This window comes from Oryx dammah, unplaced genomic scaffold, assembly GCF_014754425.2.
Source record: "Oryx dammah isolate SB20612 unplaced genomic scaffold, SCBI_Odam_1.1 HiC_scaffold_28, whole genome shotgun sequence".
In the NCBI taxonomy this organism is placed as follows: Eukaryota; Metazoa; Chordata; class Mammalia; order Artiodactyla; family Bovidae; genus Oryx; species Oryx dammah.
Window position 1 is genome coordinate 44,904,687 of NW_024070212.1, and position 14,572 is coordinate 44,919,258.

At 40.6% G+C, this 14,572-nt stretch overlaps 1 long non-coding RNA gene across 1 annotated transcript; it reads right to left on the reverse strand.

Annotated features, from left to right (window-relative positions):
- Window positions 1-225: 225 nt before the first annotated feature.
- Window positions 226-13,696, reverse strand: LOC120856829. Its single transcript, XR_005719496.1, has 3 exons — window positions 13,580-13,696; window positions 1,343-1,346; window positions 226-240 (listed from the first exon to the last, which is right to left on the reverse strand). It is a non-coding gene; the product is annotated as an uncharacterized LOC120856829 (long non-coding RNA).
- Between the last annotated feature and the right edge of the window lie 876 nt (window positions 13,697-14,572).

Here is a 14,572-nt window from a genome sequence, read left to right on the forward strand (position 1 = left end):
TAGATTTGTCTCCCATTTGGGGGAGATGATCATGTCCTAGCTCCATTTCTAAAAGTCACCTCTTTGGCCCAGATGTCCTGGTTTTAAATAAAAGATATGAAAAGTACTTTTCTATTTTATGTGAAATCCTCCACACAAAATTTAGAAAATGCAAACAAGACACAAAATCCCATTCTTAAGGTAAACCTGTAATGGAGATATATAGGATTTTTTTAGGTGGAGGATAACAAAAATCTATGTCTCATCTTAGTTGGGTAAAATAATTCTCTGGCTTGTTTGCTCTCCATAAAAGCCAGGGTTTCAATGGGTTTATTGCAGCATCGGTGCTGAAAAGACTTGTCAAAGATTGCCAAAAATAGAGATAATCCTTAAATAAAATAAAAACATAGCCACTGTGCACTGTGCAACTTTTGATGTTGAACATCTAAAAGACAGTGAGCAGCATTGATATTTGGCTAGAAAGTTACTATAAAAAATGTGAAATCAAAGACAAGCTGACGGGATTGGAAATGTTCCACCATGGTGAGTATACACAGCATTGAGAGCTGGACGGGAGCAAAGCCTTTGTATCAGGATTGGCAGCCTTCTTGGAAATCCATTCTCAGGGTTACAGAAAATCCTTTGTCCCAAACACTTCATATTTTTGCAGAGAGAGCTAGTGTAGGAGTCAAGACTTACATTGGTCAAAGAACCAAAATAATCACTGTCTACTTTATACCTGCCAAATCCTGCTGGCTGAAAATGTCAGTTTTGAGCCTACCTTACATCACTCTACCTTATAGAAATATTACTCCGGTGAAAAACATAGCAATCTCTGCTCACCTCTGCCTGGATGACCAACTTATAAGGCTGCAAGGCTGACACGTTACTCAGCTGTTATGGGCTGAATTGAGTCTCCTTCTGTTCATAGGTTGAAGTTCTAACCCCCAGTACCCCGGAATTTGACTACGTTTGGCGATAAGGCTTTTAAGGAGGGGATCAAGTTCAAACAAGGCCAGTAAGGTGGCCCTAATCCAATCGGACTGGTGTCAGAGGAAATTTGGACTTGAAAAGAGACACCAGGGAAATGCAAATGCAGAGGAGATGCCGTGTGAGGACACAGAGAGAAGGCGGTCATCTGTAAGCCAAGGAAAGAAGGCTCAGTAGAAGCCAACCTGATTGACAGGCTGATCTTGAACTTCCAGACTCCAGAACTGTGAGAAAAGAAATGTCTGTTGTGTAAGCCATCCAGTCTGTAGAGTTTGGTTATAATACCCCTCACACAGTAACACACATGCTGTTTAATCTAGGGGCTTTAGTCTGGGTTGGAGGGAACCGTGGGGATCCTCTGTCTGCTACCAACAGAACTGTAGGGGGTGGGTGAACAGCTGGCAATCTGGTCTCCCTATGCTTTTCTTTCCTCTGCTCTCTCCCCTCCCTCTACTCTGACCCTTTACCTCCCCCTCTTAGCCCTCTAATACTCTAATAATCATTTGTTGCTTTAAAAGCTAATCACTTCTTCTCCTTCCATTCTTTTATATCTACCACCCGTTCACTCTTTTGCATACAGAGAGATTGCTTGCAATTTTTCCAAAAGAAAAAATAAATCATTCCACCACTGATGAGAAACCTTTAGTTTGGATATGCTACCAGCAGAATCACAAGTCATCATTCACAGCAGGTAAAGAAAGCAATGATTTGGAGCAATTTTTCTCTCCATTTTGAGTACAAATCTGGAGGCACCATCCCATTTCACATGTTTTTGGTATAATAAAAATTAGAACAGCCACATATAAGGACATAACTCGACATTTGTGTTTTCCCTAAGTCATTCTTTGCCCTGTTCCTGAGGTATTTGGTAGAAATGTGTTTTTCTTGAAACATTTCCAAAGGATGCAGGGAATAAGACCTCCAGATTCTAATCAACTTTAAAATATAACATTAAGTCATTGCTTCTAGATCTCCTGCTCCAGGCCTTAGACATGCCCTTAGACAACATAAGGCCATTCCAGAGAGTTCTAAAGCCAGGAATACAACCAGGATGTGGTGTATACTTGATGGGACAGATTTTTCTATCCATAAGTGAGGAGGAGGAATTAATGATTGAGTCATAAATAGTAGGAAATTTTACTAAGCAGTTGCTGTATAGCAGGCACTGAGGTAATAACATTACATGGATTTGCTCGTTTAATCAGAATAACCTTTTCAAGCAGGTTTTATTATTACCCACATTCTGAAGATGGTAGATCTGAGATTTAGAAGATTAACATGTCCAAGCTCACACAACCAGCAGGGAAGATTTTTTTGAACTTGGATTCTATAGCCCATACCCTTGACCAACTATATACTAATGCTTTCAATTACATAAAGGATAATGAGTCATAATTCTATTAAACAGCCAAGAGGCATGCTGGATTTTCTTTCTCACAAATTATATTCTAACATCCTATTTTCTTTCTCTTTCTATATAGAATCAGTGACTGTGATTTAGGTACAGCCTGGCTCAGACGGTAAAGCGTCTGCCTGCAATGCAGGAGACCCAGGTTCGACTCCTGGGTCGGAAAGATCCCCTGGAGAAGGAAATGGCAATCCACTCCAGCACTCTTGCCTGGAAAATCACATGGACAGAGGAGCCTGATAGGCTATAGTCCATGGGATCGCAGAGTCGGACACGGCTGAGCGACTTCACTTTCACTTTCACAGTCTCTTTAAATATACTTTGTTTCTTACCAATTTTGCACTCTTCTTGCATTTTTCCCACCATATCTCATCCTTATGTTCCTTCTCTCACCATATATACCACCTTGTCCTTTCAAGCTATGGAGACACCCTACTATCACCAGAAATTAGACGTTACATTTGTTTAATCTTAAATTGTCCTTTGAACTTCCTATGCAAATGCACCTCCGTGCCTCAAAAAATACTGCTGTAAATTGATATTAGTATTCCATCATGTTCCCAGAGTTAATGGTAGATGAAAAAGATTTTTAAATATAGATCTAAACATATAGCACCTTTTAAAAAAGCATTCAATCTAAAACTCTATTATTCATCTTCCTAAATGATGGAGTTGGAGCTGCACCTGCCCATCTACCACACACTATTTCTCACACTCACTCAAGCTGGCCAAGGAGAAAAGCTTCAATCTGATGCCCAGGTGTTTTAAAATACATGAAGTCCCACATGTAAATTTCTTTTTCTCACATAATGGGAATGAGAAAGAATGAGAAAGAAACTTGTCCTTTCCCATCCTGATTCTTGTTCAGTGCTGAAAATGTGACCTCCATAAAGTACAAGTCTTGATCACTCACATAATTTGTAAGAACACGCTTGTGTTAAGCCATCTTTTACTCAGTAGAATGACAGCAATGTAAGGCAGGTGTAGCCAGACAGTGACAGACCCTTCTCAAAAACTGCAGATTCTTCTAGGAGTTGATCCATCCCATATCCCAGAATCATGTTACTTACAGTGTTACATGTATTAACGCTATTTTGCTTATTTCATTAGAAAGCACCAGGTGGCAATTACTCTGTCAAAAAATCTCTGACAAATCAGGTTCTAAGTCTTGCATGTTCACTTTCCTTCTCAGCTTAGTTATCTTTGTCACAATCCCAGACTCTTCCAGAAGTCATTCAGCAGGCAGTCACAGGTATTCTTCTAAGAAAAGGTGTTTCTTATTCCCACCAGCTTTTCCTTACAATTTTATCTCACCTTAAACTGATATAAAAGTCCAAATTAAGGATGAAATAATAAAAAAATTTCCAATAGTCACTTATTTGCTGAATTAACACAAATTAGATTGGCTACACCATTTTCCCCAATATATTCCTCTGACTGTGCAAAGCAAGAAATACATTTTCAAGGCTTCTGTCTAATAGTCCTCTATAATTTATTGCTAACTGCAATCAAATGAATTTAGCTGAGTTTTCTTTTGGAGCCATCCAGTAAGTGCTGTCTGTTTATCACTCTGTCACTTTTCCTGGGAACTTCTCCTTTACTATTCTATCCACATATTTCTATGGGACTGATATGTCTTCAAATGATCCAACCCCTCTATCTCAAGTCCCATTGGATTTGTTCCAGTGAACAGACCCTTGGGAAATTAACCCAAGTTGTGGCCATAAAATGTATTGTCTTAGATTCTTGAACTGGGCATGGAGAAAATGACAAAACTGTCTCCCTTTTTGTAAGATCTAAAATATAAAGTGTGTAATCTATGGTGGCTCGTGTTTCCTGCCACTTGGCAAAAGCCAGTTAGCAATAAGGGGAAATAAATGAAAGGAAAATCAGATGAGAACCAAACCTATCCATTACTATTAGTTTTCTCTGTGTTTTTCCATGATGTCACTGTTTTGTGGATCTTTGACAATTCAATATGTTATTCTTTTCAAGTTAAATTTCTGATGCTTGCAACCATATGTCCTAAGTAATATCATTTATCTTTTAGTCTTTGAAATTATCTTCTGATTATAAAACAAATAGTGATGTGTAATTAAACTGTTCTGGAAAGTAGGTATAGTCCTTTTAGGAATCCAGAATCAGACTAAAGGCTGCTAGAAATCAATTCAAGTGCTTCCAAGAGGATTGACTGCAGGACTAGCTGGATGTAGTTGTAGGTCAACAGCCATCTTCAAATACTAAGAGGAGGCACATCCTCTTCTAAGAAGGGAAGCACTAGTAGAAACCACCACTGGCCAGAGAGTCACAATTTAATGGTACAGTATAGCCATGATCATCTTATGTTCTCTTTCGACCAAACTGAGTAGAAAGGACACCCAGTTAATTTTATACCACAAGGTAGTACTGCATAGTGGTTAAGAGCCTGGACTCTCAATCCAGGCTTTCTGGCCTCCAGTCATGATTCAATTACTTAACAGTTGTGTGATCTTGGGCAAATTCCTTAACTTCCCCGCATCTCAGCTTCTGTAACAATAAAGTGAGGATAAAAGCACATTTGTCATCAGGTTGTGATAAATGGTAAATGATTTAGACTAGTGCCTGTACATATTTAAGAACTTAATGAATGTTAGCTACTCAGTCTTAGCATTCTTATCCTTATCATCCATATAGGTCCCCTCAAAAGTGATGATACAGAGAGAATATTAGATTGCAAAATGTGGATCACCTGCTGGTTGAAGGAGAAATCTGTGGTGGTCTAGAGAATCTTAGTTAAAAATTATAGGGTCATGCATGGATCTTTATTTTTGTTTATATTGAGATTGAATGTCTATAGTACAATTTTTTCCGGGAAAGAGGCCTTAGCTTTCAGAACTTACTCAAAAAGTCTGACCTACAAAAACATTAAGAATCTCTAGGAACATAAAATAAGTCATAGGGGTTTGAAAAATTAGAGATCTTAGAGCTGAGAATAGACTACACATGTGTTTTAAAAGTCTTAGTGTTTTTATTCTGTCTTGAAGAGACTATCATGGTGATGCTAAATCACGCTCTGTTGAGAGTAGTGGAGGGGAGGGGAAGGAGGGGAGAAAAGAGGAAGAGAAGAGAGGGAGCAAAGAGAAGAAGAAAGGAAAGATCACTGTTATAATGCAGTTAGGCCAGCTATTTCACCTAGTGCCTGGAAATCCCAGAGAGATTGTAGATGGCATGTGAGAAGATAGACATCTGTTCCCTCAACCTGCCTGGTTCTTACATGTGACTGTTCCCACTCCGTCAACTCAGATTCTGGTTCTTGTATATATATTATTGTGCATTATGGCCCTAAAGAAATGGCATCTACTGCCTCTGGTGCACACAGAAATACTGATGTACCCAACCTGGAAGAAAACTGGTGGTCCTGAGAGAGTGTCTCCATCTTTGATAGGGTAACTTCCTAAGGTTTTCAAGAGTAATTCTGATGGTATATGTCTTTCATCCTTCATGATTATGTTAGAACTTAGAAACATCCCACTATGTCCTGACTTGGCATTTAGCACTCCACATTTGAGAACTGCTGCTGCTGCTAAGTTGCTTCAGTCATGTCTGACTCTGTTCGACCCCATAGATGGCAGCCCACCAGGCTCCCCCATCCCTGGGATTCTCCAGGCAAGAACACTGGAGTGGGTTGCCATTTCCTTCTCCAATGCATGAAAGTGAAAAGCGAAAGTGACGTTGCTCAGTCGTGTCCGACTCTTAGCGACCCCATGGACTGCAGCCTACCAGGCTCCTCCGTCCATGGGATTTTCCAGGCAAGAGTACTGGAGTGGGGTGCCATTGCCTTCTCCACATTTGAGAACAACAAAGAATTATTGTAGCATGTTCTCTGTAAGCTTATGTGATTGTTTTCTGACCTGAGCACTGAGAAATCAGTCTAGTTTCCCCATTTCACAGCTTCAGAATATCACCTACTTTGTTTCATTTCCATCTCATAAATACTTGCAACACATGCCTCTCCTAGACTCTGCGGTCTTAGAATTGATAGAACCCTCTGGGATGAGATGAAATTATAGCACATTATTCTGTTAGAGGTCTGTTTGTCATTTTACATTTGAAATCCAAGTATAGTAAGATCTCATTGAACATTTCCAGGAATGACTTTTCTAGTATTTCATTGACAACCTATCCTCTGGCTGAGAAGCTTCAAGTACTTAAGATTTTCAAAGCTTAAGCCTAAAAAATCCAATGCTCATCATCTGGCTTTGTCTCTCATCCTATAATCGATCTTAGTTTCCCTTTCATTAGTTATATCCCCAAAGCTACATATGGTACATAATCGGATAGACTCCACAGAAAATCTCTCTTCACACTATCATAGCATCAACACAGAATATGCCCACATATCCCCATTTAACGTGAATACTTACCTTCTGGAGCAATTTCTATTTTGCTTAAGAATATACATTGATATACAAATTGATATATAAATGAATTGGGAATTATGTACTCAACCAAGAATTCACTAGTAGTGAGTTAATGTCTTCTAATTTTTTAAAGAAAAAGTCCTATAACTAAGTATGCAACTAAAAGAACATGAAACAAAAACTCATTAAAATCAATATTAGTGTGAAACAGAATAGTGACTTTAGAAAAGTTAGCCCCCCCCCAAAAAAAAAAGAAAAGTTAGCCCCAAAAGTGTGTGTTTTAAGAAAAATCTATTGCTTATTTGAATATGAGAGTTTAAATTCATAACAGAAAATTCATAGAGATACTAGGAACAAAATAATTTTTCAATGCTAACATCACTTAATCACTACCGTCCATCAATAGTCCATGCAATAATACCATGCAACATTTAGCCTGACCTCTTTCCTTTATGTGTAATTATCACCAGGAAGAAGATATACCTGTGTCAGTTAACAGTTTTAAATTACCTCTATGTGATAATTTATGTTAATAGCATAATAGCATAACAATGATGGATAATGTGTACCAACATTTACAAATTGGTGGCAATGCATTTCAATTACAATTCTCTTCCTATCTCTGATCAGCAGCAAAATCAAATTAGCAATATAACCATTAGTTAGTGAATTATCCTAACATGCAGAGTCTTTACTTAGATACCCTTTCATTTGTAAAACTGTTCTAGAATTCTAAGTGTAGCGAAATTGGCAGGTGAATCAACCAAATCATACATAGTGCTGCTAATGATTTTTTTTGTGGAAAGAGGGCAGGGAGCAAGAGTGAAAATAATGAGATAGCACAGGACATGTAAAGAAGTCAGTGGCTGGGAATTTCCTGGCTGACCAGTGGTTAGGACTCCAAGCTTTCACTGCCAAGCATCCAGGTTCAATCCCTGGTTGGGGAACCAAGATCTTACAAGCCACGTGGAAAAGTCAAAGTAAATAAATTAAAAAATGACTCACTGGTTAACGCCAAAAGAGGATACTGTTGGTGTTACTCCAGAATGAAATGGATTGGTGGTGTGAAATGATATGGAATGAACTGAAACAAATGAACCAATGGCTCATTTTCTCCTGTGTCCTGGTCACACACCAAGGTAAGGTCTACATGTGAATCTTTAAGGGTAGGATTTCAAGTTTTCCTTATTTCATTAGGTTCTTTGGGAATCTCTACTCAAGACTACTTCAAATGCTTACAATATCTCAGAAATCAGGGGAACCCAAGACTTATTGTAAGGCCAGAACTAATATGAGCAAATCAAAACAGTCAACTCAAGGACATCCCTTGAAATGTCTAGTCCTTGCTAACATGCACCATCTACAGAAGGTGCATTTACAAAAAATGTCCTATAGCTTTGTGTGAAGCTAATGATTGGAGGGTACAGAGGGCTCCTTACTCTAGGTATGTTGTCAACCAAATGATTCAACTGTAGTGAACACTGCATTCCTTTGAAGTGGAACCCTACCTTCTTCTTAGGTAAGACTTAAAACTATGGATGACACCAGTTCTGGAAACATCTATTCTATACCACCACATGGGGTAAGAGAATCTTTATATTCATACCTCTTGCTCGTGTTCAGTCACTCAGCAATGTCTAACTCTTTGCAGCCCCATGGACTGCAGCACTCCAGGCTTCCCTGTCCTTCACTATCTCCTAGAGTTGGCTCAGACTCATGTCCATTGAATTGGTGATGCCATCTAACCATCTCATCCTCTGTTACCCCCTTCTCCTCCTGCCTTCAATCTTTCCAACATCAGGGTCTTTTTCAGTGAGTTGACTCTTCACATCAGGTGGCCAAAGTATTGGAGCTTCAGCTTCAGCATCAGCCCTTCCAATGAATATTCAGGGTTGATTTAGGATTGACTGGTTTGATCTCATTCCTGTCCAAGGACTTTCAAGAATCTTCTCCAACACCACAGTTTGAAAGCATCAGTTCTTCCAAGCTCAGCCTTCTTTATGGTCCAACTCTCACATCCATACATGACTAATGGAAAAACCATAGCTTTGACATTTGTCAGCAAGGTGATGTCTCTGTTTTTTTAAAACATATGATCTCTCTGCTTTTTAATATACTGTCTAGGTTTGTCCTATCTTTTCTTCATACCTCTTACTAGTTGCAATTTTTCATATATTTTACATATTCAGAATATTTTTGTTGCAAAAGGAGAAAAAGTATAGCTATCATAGACTTAGGATTTTCCCCAAAATTAAGGAATCTTAGATGCTGTTGCTAATGTAGCCTGAAAAGCCAAGAAGTTTCAGTATCATAAATCAAAAATTTCTGGCTTCTCTTCTAGATTGACCTGCCACTAGAAAAGTTCCTTACTACCAATTCTACATAAAATCTGTCTTGGCCATGGTGGTTAAAAACAATGGACCGGTTTCCCTTCCACCACTTACTATGTGGCTCTAGGAAAAAATCATTTAACCTTGTTATGTTTTAGTGGCCTCATCTAGAAATTGGGAAAATAATAATGCTACTTGATGGGATTGCTATGGTGGTTAAAGTGGACTAACACATGTAAAGCCCCTAGAAACTGCTTACCTAGTACTTATATTACTCAGCATATACTAGCTCATCTGTTGTTCTACCAAAGAAACATACAATATACCCAGAATAAGAACAACTTGAATATTTCAAACCTTAGCTGCATTTTAAATAAGTTACTGGACTACCCTGGGTCAAGAGCTGCCCATAGAAAGAAATCTCAAGTCTGTGGTAGGCAGAAAGAAACCTCCAGTCTGTGGTAGAAGAGGGGCACCAATCAATCCCTCTCTTCTGTTGTTGCTGCCAAATCCAGAGCCACTTGGAATTCAATATGGTGACCACCACTCCATGTGCAGTAATACAGAGTCCTGAACCACCGCAGCACTGAGTACAAACCCAACACGCCTCTAATGACAAGCCTATGATTCCTGACTCTGTCATTCTCTAAAGGCATTTAAGTCAGTAAACTGATCTCATTGCTGGCAGATTCAGTTCAAACACCATAACACATACTGATACTATATTGATACACACACATCACACACAGGTTGAAGGCTCACCATGTATTTTCATTATGTGCAAAATACATATAGTCAGAAGCCCTTAGGTTTTTTGGCTGGGAGATTTTGAAAGCCAAAATAGGTCCTGGAGCAAGTGAGGTTCCATTTTTAAAGCATTTTATCTGTTGAGTAGAAGATCATATATTTTTATGCAGCCTGGGAAGTGCTGTGCACTCTGCAAGATTTCTTCACTTATTAATGCTCTAATCAACAATCTAGTGTACACAAGGCCAGATTCTAAGCTCAAAAATATTCCTTAGAATCTGTGCTGCTACCTGAGGGGTTGTTATTATTGTAGGAGAAACATCGTGCTTTTTGAAATGCTTCTGTTTGAATTTCAGTAGTTATTGATTCTCAAAAAGATAGATTTAGCATTTCTAGTAATTGAAGACAAAGATGATTTTAATTGTCAAAACTAGGCAGGAGGCAGATTTTGTGGTTTTATCATGTTTCTCTCTGGATGTTGTGCACTGGGCAGGTTTGGAGAAAACAAATCATATTTTTAAAGCCAGCATGGAACTACTTGGAGGCACAGCAGGCTTCCTGCGAAGTTGCATGAGCACGCTGACAGCCCTATCCGATCTCCACACATTAGCTGGAATAGCTAAGTGAGTGATGCTGCGTAAAGATGAGAGCTGGAGTTCTTAGGAATCACAGCTACCACAATATAATTAGTAACCTATTCTGGGTCTCATTCCCAAGTGGAAAGAGAAACCAAAGGCACAGAAGAAGAAAAATATTTCATATTTAGAAACAATGCTGGTGGTTGACAAGGTATTGCTATGAAGAAGCTCTCAACAATCTCATCCTCTTGACACCGGCATGCAGCCAGCTGGCGTTTCTGTGGGCTATACTGAGAACCAGTGAATACCATGTGGGTGGTTGTCAACATTAGAAACAAGAAAAATAGAGAGGAAAAGTGCATTAAGAGTTATAACATCAACTTTCAGGGGGTATTTCTACCCAGATGGCACAAATATTCCTAGGTATTGGTACCCACACAATAGGCATTCAAGGATGATAATTGTAAAAGCTTTAAAGTTTACAAAGTATCAATACATGCACAGGCTCTACTATAAAGTCAGGACTCTGCAGCCTGTGATCAGAGGTGGTGTGGTCAGGAGCACTGAACTTCTCACACAGCTGCAGGGGTTTTGTTATTATTGTTGTTGTTTCAGTTTGCATGTAGATCAAGGCCACCTGAACTAATACAAGAGTCTAGTGGAATGGGAACACTGTGGTCTTCTCTTAACAGTGATATAACATGTACCCAACCAGTCCATTCTAAAGGAGATCAGTCCTGGGTGTTCTTTGGAAGGAATGATGCTAAAGCTGAAGCTCCAGTACGTTGGCCACCTCATGCAAAGAGTTGACTCATTGGAAAGGACTCCGATGCTAGGAGGGATTGGGGGAAGGAGGAAAAGGGGACGACAGAGGATGAGATGGCTGGATGGCATCACCGACTCGATGGACATGAGTCTGAGCGAACTCCGGGAGTTGGTGATGGACAGGGAGGCCTGGCGTGCTGCGATTCACGGGGTCGCAAAGAGTCGGACATGACTGAGCGACTGAACTGAACTGAACTGAACATGTACCCGTGTGATACAACACACAATGTGTTTAGCACTAATTCTTATGTTAGAGTGAAACATTCATTAGCTATATACAAATGTCAGAAATCTGTTATGGGGCCATTTTGGCCTCTGCATCACTGGAAAATGCAGAGCCTTAAACAAACCTGACTATAAGTCCAGACATACCACCTACCATGGTGCAGTTTGGGATCACTTGTGTTTGATTTGTTTTTCTCCTTTTTGACAGGAGGACAAATATAATACTGATATTTATAAAGCTGATATTTATGGATCACTTACTATGGGCCTACTGTTTTTCCAGTTTCTTAATATGTCAAATTGTTTATTTATTTTATTACATTTAGTCCAGGAAGCCAATTTCTGCAGTTGGTACTTTTATTATCGACACTACTACTGCCCATATTACTCAGATGAAATCCAAGGCAAAAGGGGTCCCAGATCACACTGCAATGAGTGATGCTACGAAAATTCTAATCCCAACTGTTTCGCTCCAGAGATTTGGCTCTAACCACCATGGTTGTGGCCTCCCAAACCCCATTTCACATGTATCTGAGGTAAGACAGGCAAAGAACTGAACATAATGAACTTGAATATAAGAAGATATTTAATGAATGGTAACTGTCAACATTAGCAAACCTAATGTCATCATTGCCATTTTTAGTATTAACCTTTCTCCTATACTTTGCTCAAGCCTCTCAGAAAAGGAGACTCTGTGTATTTCAAGAACAAGATAGACTCTGAAGAATTAGCCACTGAAAGCCCATCAGGTATAACACTGGACCTGTGGACACTTCAGCTGAGGGGGGCAGTTTATATTATGTCTGTGATGCAGAGGAGATCGGTCTATGTGCATCTACCAGGAACAATATCATCCACCCCCAGTGACGTGAAATAGAGCATTTGCTTCCACCAAAATGTCTGAGCACACTTAGGGAAGATGGATGTGTGAAAGAAGAGGTAAATGTGGAGAGTATAAATGAAAGGAGGGGAGTGAGAGGTACATGCCTTAAATATCTCCTCCTTGTGAGGCATGAATATGATACAAGAAGAGTACAAGCCCCAACAGACAGATGTATGGGCAGGCCCAGCTCTCAGAGCTGTTATTTTTAGAAGGTAAAGAGATGGAAACAGTAGGAGGCAAGGGGCTTTTGTTACTATTCAATTGGAGACGTCGCTTTCATGTCTTCTCTTCTCATGCCTTTGTTAAACCAGGAAGCTACAAAAGGATAGGACTTTCCTTCTCAAAATACTGCCCTGGGTGACGTGCAAATTGTGTCCCCACTATTCCTCCCATGAGACTTGAAGGGAGTGTAGACAGGTTTGCCTTCCTTCCTCATCAACAGCCAAGCAGATGTCTAAGAATTTTGTTCTCAGCATCAGTACATACTCTCTAGGTCATACAGATCTACTCCTATTTTTTCTTTTTTCTTAGGCTTATGGCCAAGGGCAAAGGTCAGTCTTCCATCTCCCCATCCCAGGTGTGCATACAGTGCTTCCAAAAGATAATCAGTGAAAAGCAAACGTTCTTCAAACACTTGAATTGCCAAGGACCAAAAATCACTGTGAATGGCAACCGTCGTCTTGAAATTAAAAGATGCTTACTCCTTGGAAGAAAAGCTATGACAAACCTAGACAGTGTATTTAAAAGAACAGACATCACTGCCAACAAAGTATAGTTTTTTTTTTGTATAGCCAAAGCTATGTTTTTTCCAGTAGTCATGTATGGATGTGAGGGTTGGACCATGAAGAAGGCTAGAGCACTGAAGAATTGATGCTTTTGAACTGCGGTGCTGGAGAAGATTCTTGAAAGTCCCTTGGACTGCAAGGAGATCAAACCAGTCAATCCTAAAGGAAATCAACTCTGAATATTCACTGGAAGGACTGATGCTAAGGCTGAAATTTCAATACTGTGGCCACCTGATGTGAAGAGCCAACTCATTAGAAAAGATCCTGATGCTGAGAAAGATTGAAGGCAAAGGAGAAGGGGGCAGCAGAGGATAAGACGGTTAAGTAGCATCACTGACTTAATGGATATGAATCTGAGCAAACTCCAGGAGTTAGTGGAGGACAGAGGAGCCTGGTGTGCTACAGTCCATGGGGTCATAAAGGGTAGACATGGAAGATGATGGAGGAATGTGACAGGGAGACCACTTACTCCCCCACAAATTCAACAAAAGATCATTTGAATGCTGAGCAACTTCCACACAACAACTTCTGAATGCTGGTGGAGGACACCAGGCACCCAGAAAGGAAGCCCATTCTCTTCAAAAGGAGGTAGGACAAAATATAAAAGACAAAAAGAGACAAAAGAGTTAGGGACGGAGACGCTCAGTCCTGGGAAGGAAGCCGTGAAGGAGAAGAAGTTTACAAACAGTAGGAAACCCTGTCACCGGAGGGTCTGTGGGGAGTTTTGGAACCTCAGAGGGCAACATAATCGGGAGAAAAACAAAAACAAAACACACAGAATACCTGCCTAATCGCAACTGCCGGCAGAGAAGTAGCCCAGATGCTTGAGTCCGCCACCAGCGAGCAGGGGCTGGACAGGGAGGTGGGGCTGGATAATTGATGCTTAGGGTAAGGACCAGACCTGAATGCCCTGAGGACAATCTGAGGTAGCAATCCAAACTGTGGGATGGCCAGAGAGGAAAAAAAAAAAAAAAGAATTTTCCCATGAAAGGCTCTAACTGGCAGCCTGGCCTGCTCACAGAGCAAAGGATTGAGGGAATACCAAAGGAGAGCTAACTGGCTGCGTACAGGCCCCTCCCCACCACCGGAGGCACAGAGGCAGCCCTGCAACAGCGAGTCAGAAGGCAAGGGTCTGTTCCAATCTCGGCCCCAGAGACTGGCATCCTCCACCAAACTGTGTGCAGGCTCCCGGTTATTAACCACGTCTTCCTGGGATCCTGGACGGTTGATATCTGCCAGGAGGGTTGCAGCCTGAGATCAACTCCCCAGAGACACACGGCACACCTGAGACAGTTCTCGCGCGGCACACCCGGGAAACAGAGCAGCCGGGACCAGGAGGTGATTAAGACAAACGGTCCACCTGGGACAGTGCGCTGGCCAAACCCCTGGTCGCCTGAGATGTTCGGACCTGGGAAGGGCACA